This window comes from Pinus tabuliformis, chromosome 5_2 (assembly GCF_031772625.1).
Source record: "Pinus tabuliformis cultivar Carrire ecotype Pingquan chromosome 5_2, CPIR1, whole genome shotgun sequence".
NCBI classification, from domain to species: domain Eukaryota; kingdom Viridiplantae; phylum Streptophyta; class Pinopsida; order Pinales; family Pinaceae; genus Pinus; species Pinus tabuliformis.
The window spans coordinates 1,101,346,039-1,101,358,122 of NC_142306.1; positions in this window are offsets into that span (position 1 = coordinate 1,101,346,039).

Genomic DNA, 12,084 nt, shown 5'->3' on the forward strand with positions numbered 1-12,084 from the left:
AACTCTAACATTGACACCTTTGAATTCAGTCCAGTAAAATTCAATGCGAAAGCCTTCATTACCTCTGCATGTCCCCCCTTCAATTTCTCGTAGAACCTCCAGCAACCGGCATTTCGAAAGGCTCTTGCTACACCTTCATCCCCGAGAGTAACATCTAACCCCTCCGGCTCTGTCCTCAAACACTTACCAGATCGATGTTCCCTCTTTTCCATCTTGCTTCGGATATTTTCGCACAGGAAACTAATGGCAGCTACAGCGCGAAAACAATCTCGACTTTGGAGTGCAGGCTCGCTTGCAATGATCCCTTTAAATGAGAACTTGGGCTTCTCATACAGCAAACATGTTTTCACATTACGAAAACACATTATGACATAACCATACCTCATTAAAATCCCTTAAGCTGACATTCATATGCATGACTCTAGACCTTATGGCGGAATTATGATTTATCATGACCTGGAGAGGACATCAACTGACAAAAATGACCGGACCTATGACTCACCCCTCCCGGATTTGACATTGCAAGAGAAAACGCTACAAAAACCCCGAAACCCCGATTTCGTAGCGCGGACAGTTCAAATTTAACAAAACGCGCTACGAAATGGCTGCTAAACAGTACGCTGCGAAAAGACAGAATCATCATTGCGCAGCTAAATGGACCAAACAAACATGCGCTGCGAAACTGCGCAAAGTACTAATGACATGACATGTCTTAACTGACAATGATGGAGGGTATCTAACGATTTTTTCTTATACGAACTGACATCAATACCTTTTGAAATTCACATTTCAAAGTGACACACACATATAAACCTATTCACAAAACTGAAAACCTTTATATGAACCTTGTGGACAACATTACATACATGAACTATGGTTCTAAGTGATAACACGTTCCAGGGCTGTGATGGGAAGCATAAACAAGAATTAATGGAATTGATTTCTGATTATAATGAACTATTTAAGGAGCCGAAGGGACTACCTTCAAAGAGGGAAATCCAACACGAAATAACATGATGCCCCTTTTCCAAATATCGACATGTACAGGATGTCAGTGATTGAAATGGAGGAGATCAAGAGGCAAGTGTAGGAATTACTGGACCAAGGCGTCATCAGGCTGAGCTCCTCTCCATGTGGTTCGCCGATTGTTCTAGTGCCAAAGAAAGACGACAGTTGGAGGATGTGCGTGGACTACCGCGCGCTCAACAAGATATCGGTGAAAAATCGCTATCCCCTCCCATGCATAGATGATTTATTGGATCAATTAAAAAGTGTTGTTTATTTCACAAAATTGGATTTGCGCAGTGGCTATCACGAGGTCAGAATTGTGGAGCAAGACGTGTGGAAAGCCACCTTCAAGACCAAGCAGGGGCTGTTCGAATGGATGTTGATGCCATTCAGGCTTTGCAACGTTCCAACCACCTTTATGCGGGTTATGAATGATATTTTTCAGCCTTTCATTGATAAGTTTGTTCTTGTGTATTTAGATGATATACTAGTTTTTAGAAAAAGTTGGTTTGAACATGTGAGTCATGTAAAGAAAGTGCTTGATGTGCTGAAAAAAGAAAAACTCTTTGTAAAATTGTCAAAGTGTGAGTTTGGGAAAACCGCTTTGGGTTACCTAGGTCATATTGTTGGTCATGGTCAGTTAAAAATTGATCCCTCTAAATTTGAAGCAATTTTAAATTGGCTTAAGCCTATTAGTGTAACTGAGGTTCGTAGCTTTCTAGGTGCAGTCCAGTATTGGAGGAGATTTATTTCTAATTTCTCTATTATTGCAGCACCTTTGCACACCTTGACAAGTGTGAAACAGGTCTTCCAATGGGGAGGAAGATAGCAAAAGTCCTTCGAAACATTGAAGGAAAAAATCAGCACCGCGCTAGTCTTAGCCTTACCCGATCTCCAACAGCCATTTCAGATCGAAACTGATGCCATCGGTTATGACATGGGAGCCATACTGATGCAGCAAAAGAAGCCAATTTGTTACCATTCTGAGAAGTTTTCTCAACATGTCATAAACTGTCCCACTTATGACAAGGCGCTTTATGCCTTGGTGCAGAGTGTGAAAAAGTGGAAACACTACCTAATCAACAAGGAGACCATCATCCATACAGATCATTAGGCCTTGTAGTACCTTTAGTCACAAACCAAGTTGCACCAATCTCGTAATTTCAAGTGGATGGGCTTTCTTCAACAGTTTCATCTGGTAATAAAGTATAAGAAGGGCACTGGCAATAAAGTGGCCGATATGCTATCTAGCCCTCCTATTTCTGCTTCTGTTATTTTGCATAGTGCTTCGTTATCTTTTGAAAGTTATGCTGAACAATATGATAATGATTATGACTTTAAGTAGGTTTATGCAAAACTAACCCATGGTTCACAGGTGGATAGCTATCACTTGCAGGGGAAATTGTTGTATCACCTTGGTAAATTGTGTATTCCCACAGGAGAAAGTACATGTAATTCGAGAGGCCCACACCTCTCTTGTGTTTGGAAACTTTGGTGTCAAAAAGAGTTTATGTCATGTACAAAGATTTTGTTTTTGGCCACATATGAAAAACATTGTGACTCGTTATGTAAAGGGTTATGTGATGTGTTCTGTTTCAAAGCCCTCTAATTGAAAACTTGGGCTCTACACACCACTCCCTATTCTGAGTCGTCCATGGGAAAGTGTGTCAATGGACTTTGTAGGAGGTTTACCTTTGTCTAGGAAGAGTCATGACTATTTGTATGTCATCTTTGACCGTTTCAGCAAGATGTGTATTCTTATGCCTTGTACAAAGCAGATTACTGCAGAGCAGACTGCTTCTCTTTTCTTTCAGCATGTTTGGGTCCTCTTTGAATTACCCACATAAATTGTGTCGGATCGGGACTCTCGCTTCCTTGGAGAGTTTTGGACCAGTTTGTGGAGGATGATGGACACTAAACTAAAAAGAAGCACGACATTTCACACGCAGACTAACAAACATATAGAGATTGTTAACTGTATCATGGTACACTTATTACAAGGCTATTGTGGGAAACATCCCAAGTTATGGGATGAAAATCTCCCCTATATACAACATTCCTACAACCGAGCAGTGCATTCATCTACGCAGCGTTCACCATTCGAGACATGCTTTGGTTACCTACTAAAGGACCCTTTTGAGATGGTCTTTGGAAGGGAAGATGGCTCCAGTGGACGTAATGATAGGGGCAAAGCTCAACAGTTCATTCAGCGAATCCAATTGATTCACGAAGAAATGCAAGAGTAGTTGGATAAAATTCAAGCCCATTACAAGGCTCGACATGATAAACACCAATTCAACCATCAACTCCACGTGGGCGACAAGGTGTGGTTCCACATTAGCAAAGACAGGATGAAGGGAGAAGGAAAGAAGTTGTGACCAATCCGGTATGGACCATTCACCATATTGGAGAAGATTGGGAACAATGCCCTTTGTCTTGACTTGCTGGTATATATGCAAATGCATTCAGTAGTGAATGTGGAGAACCTAAAGCTGTATGAACCATCTTTGATCATGGACACTGATGAGGTGGGCACAATTCCTACAGTCGATGATTTTGCACCAGAATATCTTGATGAGTTGCTTGAAGATATCATCCTCGACAAAAAACCCAAGTCTTCACGGCGAGGAGATGTAGAATACCTTCAAGTTGGATTCAAGGGAATGCACCCCAGCAAGGCCAGATGGCTGGAAACAGTGAAAGTGAGGGAACAGTTCCCTCACTTTCTAATTGACTAATGAAAATCTTTTGGCAGTCCAAAAGCTCCTTAATGGGGAGGATTGATCCAGGTGGATCTTTAGATACAATAGCATGGAAATCAAAGTGATTAGAAGGAAGTCAACTTAGGATCAGAGCATAGATCTCGTCATCTTGATTCCAACGACATAGACGATACTTCAATTTCAGTCTGGATGATGAAGTTATCGCATAAAGGAGGATGCGTTAATTCTTAAGAAAATGAGGATTTTCTTTTGAAAATGGGTCTTAAGCCTTTAAGGCAAAATCACAATCAGAGGTTGCATAGAGGTGGACTTAAGAGGGGTGCAGTGGAACCCCCGATCTCCGATCTCCAATAAAGTTAGATCGGCGAAACCATTATCAGACACCTGGGGCGATATATGAGCGGGACCGATGCGATCAGTCGACGCTGATATCGGAGATCGACATTTCGCCGTTAAACATGACCTTGGAAAGAACGATACGCCAATTGCAACCTCAGGTCAGACCCAATAATCATATAAGCCCGATTTAATGATTTTTGAAATCCGGGTAAATGGTTTTGGGGTGGATTTTCAGTGTTTTCGGAATTTTTAAGGCCTTATCGCCTCAACGTTAAAAAGGCCATTTAAAGAGGCTGTTACACCCTTCGATCATTCCCTGATACCGGCCTCCATTATGAACTAGACAAGCCCCGGTTTGAATGGGATTGTGTCCAAAGAATCGATTATAAAACCATGATAATTGGAAAGAGGGGGAGAGGCATTTTCGGGCAGCAAACTGTTTCGTTTCGCAGGAGGCCAAGAGCGCTATTTTTCTGTGTTTAGACAGTTTACATGACTCCAGCCCCTTCATTGCTACGGATGCTTTGGTGCTGTTTACTTCTCCATCTCAAGCATCCATTTCACAGGCTATCTTGCATTTTGGAGGTATAAGCCTCTTGTGGACAGTTGATGATTGTAATTCTTTTCTTTCATTCCATTTTAATAATAAAGGCCTCCCCATTGTTGAGTTGGGCCCAGAGATGTAGTCCGAATTGGACGAACTCCATTATCAGGCCTTGGTGTCTTATTTTGTGCCTTTTGTGTGTTTACTTCTTCTTTTATTATGTGCACATTTCTGTGTTAAGATGTAATTTTGCATGTGATTCTTTCCTATACATCTATAAGCGAAAACATCCTGGATCATGTACCAAGTTGGGTACGTTCGCATATAGACAAAGGCCATTTGGGCTTGTGAAAGCATGCACAACCTTTCAGCTTTTGTGGACACATCGGAAAGAGCGTGGTGGTGTACCTCGATGATGTGACTGTGTTTTCAAGAAAACGAGAATACCACATATGCCATTTCAAGAAAATTTTTGAGCAATGCTGGAAATATAGGATCTCCTTGAATCCCAATGGAGCATATTTGCAGGGTCTAAGGGGAACCTCCTTGGGTACACTGTTGCCAAAAGTGGGATCAAGGTTGATCTGGACTGGGTCTGGACTATTAAACAAATTCCTCACCCAACCAACAAGAAATAAATGCATTCCTTCTTGGGAAAGATAAGATTCCTTCGGAAGTTCATCTCGGACTATGCACAGATAGTAAAACCAATGCAAGACATGATCAAGAAGGATGCAATATACAACTGGGGCAATAGGGAAAAGTACTCATTTACTCGTATCAAGCAGGCTATTGTAGAAGCACCTGCACCCTATAGCGAAGATTTCAACAAAGACTTCCTGCTATACACCTTTGCCTCTCACAACTCGCTCGCTGCAGTACTCATTCAAAAGGATGAATTGAATGACGAACGTCCCATCTCCTTCATGAGTGCAAGCATGCAGGGACTTGAACTCAACTACCCTGCCATTGAAAAAATACATATGCAGTATACAATGTGGTGAAACACTTCAGTCCCTACTTGCTGAAGAACCATTGCATAGTGTATATGCCTCACCCAGCAGTTCACTCACTGCTCGTACAACAAGACTTTGGTGAACGACGTGTGAACTGAATGACAGGCTTACAAGAGTATGGTCTTGACATCAAGCCATTTCACACTATCAATGGTCATGGTCTCTACAGACTCGCAGCTGAGGCAGTACACGAACAAGAGGAAGAAGCAGAGCTCATCGGTTGGGAGCAGAAAATTAAAATGTATGATGTAGTACAAGCACCACCCACTTCATGCGGAAACTCTTGGTATGAAGATGTACGCCAGTACCTTGAGCATGGCACGATACCCTCTTATCCATGAGACAGAAGAGGGCACTGCGCCTTAAAGCTTTAGCCTATTAGTTGGTGCACGAAGTGCTTTATAGAAAGCACATTAACGAGACCTTGCTTAGGTGCCTTGAGGCACATGAATCAGAGAAGGTTTTACAAGATTTGCATGACAGACCAACTGGGGATCACTTTGAGGGAAATACCACTGCACACATAGTTATGTGAGATGGTTTCTAGTGGCCGATATTATTCAAGGATGCACATGCTTACACTCGCAAGTGCCTGGTCTGTCAGCGATGCACCGACAGAACGCAAAGGTCAGCAACCCCGCTGCACCCTGTTGCAGTGACTGAACCATTCCAACAATGGGGCCTGGACATCATCAGGGAAATTTTCCCACATTCATTGAAACAACACTGCTACATTTTGATAGCAACTGATTACTTCACGCGGTGGACAGAAGCAGTCTTGCTCAAGCAAGTGAATGACGAGGAAGTCATCAATTTCCACCAACAGAACATCATCCCATGCTTTGGAATCCTGGTATCAGTTATGTTTGACAATGCAACGTACTTTTCTTGTTTGAATATTTATTATTTTTCATTGCAATATGGTATTGTGCTGAAACAATCATCTAACTACTACTCGTAGGGAAATGGTCTCGTAGAGTCCACGAACAAAAACCTTATCCATATAATAAAAAAGATCATTTACTCTGAGTAACGTAACTAGCACTCTTCCTTGACGAATACCTTATGGGCTAATTGTGTAACACCCAAACCCTGTTTGAATACCTCACCATACTTCCTGGTCTATGGGAAAGAAGCCATCCTACCACACAAAATATACTTGCCTGCACTTCAGTTGTCTCAAGAATCCCAAGGCAAGCCTTGTCTGCTAGTCCAGCGTAGGATGGATACACTTCAAAAACCACATGAAAAAAGGATGAAAGAAAAAGAAAAGTTTACACTCCATGAGAATCGTATCAAGAGATGGTTCGACAAGAAGTCTGCAAGGAAAGATAACTTTGATGTTGGTGACTTAGTCTTGAAATGGGATAAACCCCATGAAGACAAAGGCAAGCATACGAAGTTCCAGTCCCTGTGGATTGGTCCGTAGACAGTCCATGAGAAGCTTGGCCCACACACATACCGTCTGCAATCACTTGAAAAGAGGATTGACAACCTCCCTATCAACGACCAAGATCTCAAGCATTACTTTCAGTAAGCTGGGGCTGCGCCTCGCGCTATGTACATAGTCTATTTATTGCTTATTGTTTTTCTTTTTCGCTTTGCTTACTATTTTTGTTTTTTTCTTTTTGTTTTGTTTAGTATCCTACTTTTTTTTTTTTTTGTAAATAAGTGCTTTCCTTTACTGAGCTCTAGATTTTGAATGAGTATGTGGCTTAGATCTAAAGAGTCTTGTGACACTGCAACACATAGTCTATCTTGCGTCCGTCTTCTCTATGCTTGGTTGTAACCTTCGTACGATGAAGTCTTGACAGAAAATATGGGCCGACTGCAAGGGAAGCTTGGGTCCAACCATGAACCCATGTCCACACTGGGAAGCCCCATGCCTATACTTAGCCTTCTGCTCTGTGTGATCAAGCTCATCCAACTAGTAGAATTGGAGAAGGGGAAAATATAAATGAGCAAACCCATGTTAGAGGTCTTACATGCTTCTCTGAAGGAAAAACATCTTTTTCTCTCAATAAGTTAGGATCCCTCTTCTGCCCCAAAAATAAATAAGTGCCTATGCACAGTCCTCTTAAAAAATACAAAGACGAAAGAAGAGAAAAGCTTCATGCACAGAGAGGTGAAGCATGCAACTCCACCGGGGTATTGACCAGGCTTGTCGGCAGTGGAGCAATGTGTGTGTTCCTGCATGACTTTGCTGGGATATTGTCCAGGCCTATTGGCAGCGAAGCAACACCAGAGATGAAAACTAATTGTCTGAAAATTTTTAACTCGCGAGCCAAACTACCCTTCCTGATTTTGAAATGTTGTGATCAAGCTGAAACTTGTTGTTGTGTTTGACTGAGTTGGCGAAAGGTGAACCATGTATGTCCATGGGATAAGTGGGGAAGTCAAAGTAACCCACATAGAGATTCAATACTCCTTGAAAAACCAAGGTCCTGTGAGGTAAATGGACAAAAACAGAGAATTTGGAATTCAACCAGTGTGTCGCCAAGTGTTGTTGCGGCTGCAACACCCTCCAAAATTTTGGCCTGCATCAAATTTTAGAGGATTCCTTGATGTTTGCAAGCACTTGGGCCCATCTCGTGAGCTCGTAGTGAGTCTTTTCACTCTCCTCACTTGACAGTTCAACGTCATATATTTTGCATTTTAGTCACAATGTGCATGCTTGTAGTCATGTTCTGGCCACACACAAGGTCCTGCTTCGTGTGCACAAGTTGTATTCGCTATGAAAACATCTGTTGCACTCACACATGAAGTTTTATGCAATGTCGCTCAAGCGTCGTCATGCTCGTTAAATGATCTATCACAAGCGGCATGCTTGTCACTCACACCGTCAGTCAGTCACGTCGAGTATATGTTATCTTGGTGGTTTAAGGCGTCCCATCGTCAAGTCATGTTGAGTGTGTGTTTACAAGGTCGCGTATGCACAAGTTCACTCGCTCACACACTTAGTCATTTTGATGAAGTTATGATGACCAGATAAACCTCCAATAGCCAGACCTCCACCCTAGAATCGACTCGACCGATTGTCACCCGAAACAACACAGAAGTGTCCCAACAAGCCATTTCAATCTGCACTGCCCGCAAGAAAATCAACTTGGCATCCAGCTGATCAACCAAAGAGTTTGACCAAGCAGTGACCCCAGGACTCACTCCCCTCAAAATTTGCACAAAAGCTTCCAAGAATGCCTGCTCCACTGATTGAAGAAACTGCACAGACATGCCAGATAGACACCCAGTTGCGGTCACTGTCTCGCTCAAAAAATTGCGCAGTTTTTCCAGTCAGTCAGCCTGATGCTCACCCAAAAAACTACACAGATTTCATGAGCAATCCCTCAGCTGCCCAACATCCTGCTCAGCTCAGAAGCTATGTAGAGATGTTCAGCAGGCCAGCCTCCCAGCAATTGCACAGTTTTTGTCACCAACACTCCTGCAGCTCGTTGCCATCTCCTTGAAAAAAATGAGCCTGTTTTCTCGACAAGCCTGCTACCAACTCCCTAGAGGAATTGCACAGTTTTTGCTACCAACCCCCCCTCTATTACCCGCATTGCTTCCCTCAAGAAATTTCATAGATCTAACCTCCAGCCAAGCTGGATCCGCGAACAGTCATTGCTGATCCAGATTTTCCTTCTCAATCTCCCAGTGACTTCTGCATAATTTTCACCGGCAGTGCCTAGAGCTCGCATCCTAGCTTGAAATCTTCCTTGCGCAATTTCATAGCCTTGTCCTCTCTCCTTGTCACTTGCATCCGAAAGAGAACGACAATGCAACATGGTAGACTAGGAGGTTTATGGATTTGATGTCATCTTGTCATGAGTGATTGTAGATATAGGTACATGGATGAGGCATGACGTGACAAGAAATGAGATGAAAAAGGAGAGCACATGCGAGGAGATTTTTTTGCGAATGGAAGAACGAACAATGCATGCGAGGATATTTTTTCGCGAACGAATGTTGCATGTGAGGAGATTACTTTGCGAACAGACGAACATGTGAATCATGCTAAAGTACAAGAAAAAGGAGAAACGTGCACATGCGACATCAAACAAACACCAAGACCATCGAAGACTCCACAGACATTTCCATGCGGAGGTGAAGCTATGCTACACCAAGAGCATATCCATCACTCAACAACACTGTAGCTTGACATGCACACCAGTAGCAACATGAACATACCAACACTGTTGTGTCGAGTTGTGTCGTGAGTCATGTTGGCCACATCACCACTATGGGCCATGATGTTGTAAATGAATGTGATGTAATGTGGAAGTCCAATAGTCCCACATGTCATATGAAGAGTCATGTAAAGATGAAGAGTCAAATAAGTCAAATAGTCATGAGGGAAGTCGAACAGTCACAAGGGCCTGTTTCACCCTTGGCTATAAATACCCCTCATTTGTACATGCAAAGGACTTTTCACCTTGGTTCCTCCCACATAACTTTGAGAGTTCGTAGTATTTTATTTGAGGAGTGAGTAGTGGCTCCAACGCCTCTTTTACGGGGTTAGTGATGTATGGTGTACCGATGTGTCTTGGAAATTTTGCTTAATTCAAAAGCCTAATAACGTGCCAACACATTTTCACACATGTATTGTAATTATTTGTAAGAATAATCTTGGAACACTTTTAATCCATGTTGCTTTCACCTATGTTAAAAAATTTGAACTCTTTCAGTTGTTCTAATAGATATGTTTATGAAAATGTGTTGTATAAGTTGTTATATCTATCCTGCCCATGTGGGATGCCTCATTGGACATCAAAAAAAACCTTTCCCATAAGCTTGTTATAACGACCATTGCACTTGCACGGACTACTCCATTGAGTGTTGTACGTGCTATTACTTCTTGTGTGTGTGACTACCGCATTCGTGTGGAGTGCTCCACCGGAAGCTGCCATGTCCTGTCATGTTGTGTGTCTCTCATAGAGTTGGGACTCTCCTTGTTCGACTGGAGACTCACTTCCACCCTCTCTCTCTATGGTGAAAGAACCTTAACACAAGTAACACTAGCACTCACCAGGCACGCTAACATCGAAGACAAAGCAGACCACTCTCATGTGATGACAAGCAAGAGCTAAGGAAAACATTTAAGATAATGGCAACTGGGCCATCATACCAGATGGGACTCCGATACCAAACAGTGTGAGGTCTAGTTGGGACTTCATACTGAGTGGATCCCATGAATGTTGGTGTTTCTAGCACTGTCAACATGAGGTTATCCTTTAAGAGTTGGAGAACTTATTATTTATGCTCGACGTGATCTTCCACTGCTTGAACCTTAGAATTTTTTCTTAAAGATGATGTGATGGAAGGTGGGTGATATCCATGAAGTTCCATAAGTTTGCTCCAGTATGGAAGGAATTGTTACACCACCATTCAAACATAGGTAACCACTTGACCCATTATGTTTATTTATCATATACAAAGAAACAAAGATATCCTTCCAAACATTTGTTGACTATCTCTGTTTTCCCATCATATTGAGGATGATAAGATGAGCTATGAGCTAATTGAGTACCCGGACAAGAAAATAATTTCGTCCAAAAAATTCCAGTGAAAATAGGATCTCTATCGCTTACAATAATCTTTGGGTTTCCATTTATCTTTCGAATTATTTCCATAAATGCAATAGCAACCGTATTGACTTTAAATGGATGAGAAAATTTTCAAAAGTGTGCATACTTCATAAGTATATCAACTACCACCATGATGACACTCTTTCCTTCAGACTTGGGTAAACCTGTGATAAAATCCATTGGGACCTCCTCCCAATGTTGAATTGGAATGGATAAATGTTGTAACATGCTCAGGGCCTTAATTGTCTCAACTTTATTTTGTTGGAAAACCAAACATTATGCCACAAACTTTTGAATATTAGATTTAAGGCTATCCAAAAAAAATCCTTCTTGACCTTGTGGTAAGTTTTTAAAAATCCTGACTGCCCTCCTAAGGGAGAGGTGAAATTCCAAAAGAATATTGTTTGAGTTGGGAATTTTTACAAAGATATAAGAATTGTTTGTACCACAATGAATCATTTTTCCAGCTAAATGTATCAGATGTACTATGATCTTGCTGCAACTTTTGATGAGTGTCCACACTCCTTCTTCATTCTTCCATTCATTGCTGGCTTTGGTTATCCAATCAAGTTGGATAATAGAAATGGAACAAAGCAATGTTTCCACATCCTTATCCTTTGTCGAGAGTGCATCTACAACAACTTTTTTCTTCCCCTTTTTGTAGATGATTTCAAATTCATAACCCAACATCTTTGTGACTCATTTTTGCTAGTTTTCTGAAGATAATCTTTGTACCAAAAAGTATTTAAGACTATTGTGGAGCACCTGGAAGGTATGCTTTTTGATAAGCAATCTAGTGGTTTTTCAATACTATTTCTAATCTTTTCTGCATTATGAGTCTAAAAATATAAGGGTTTTGGTGAATTGTGTGA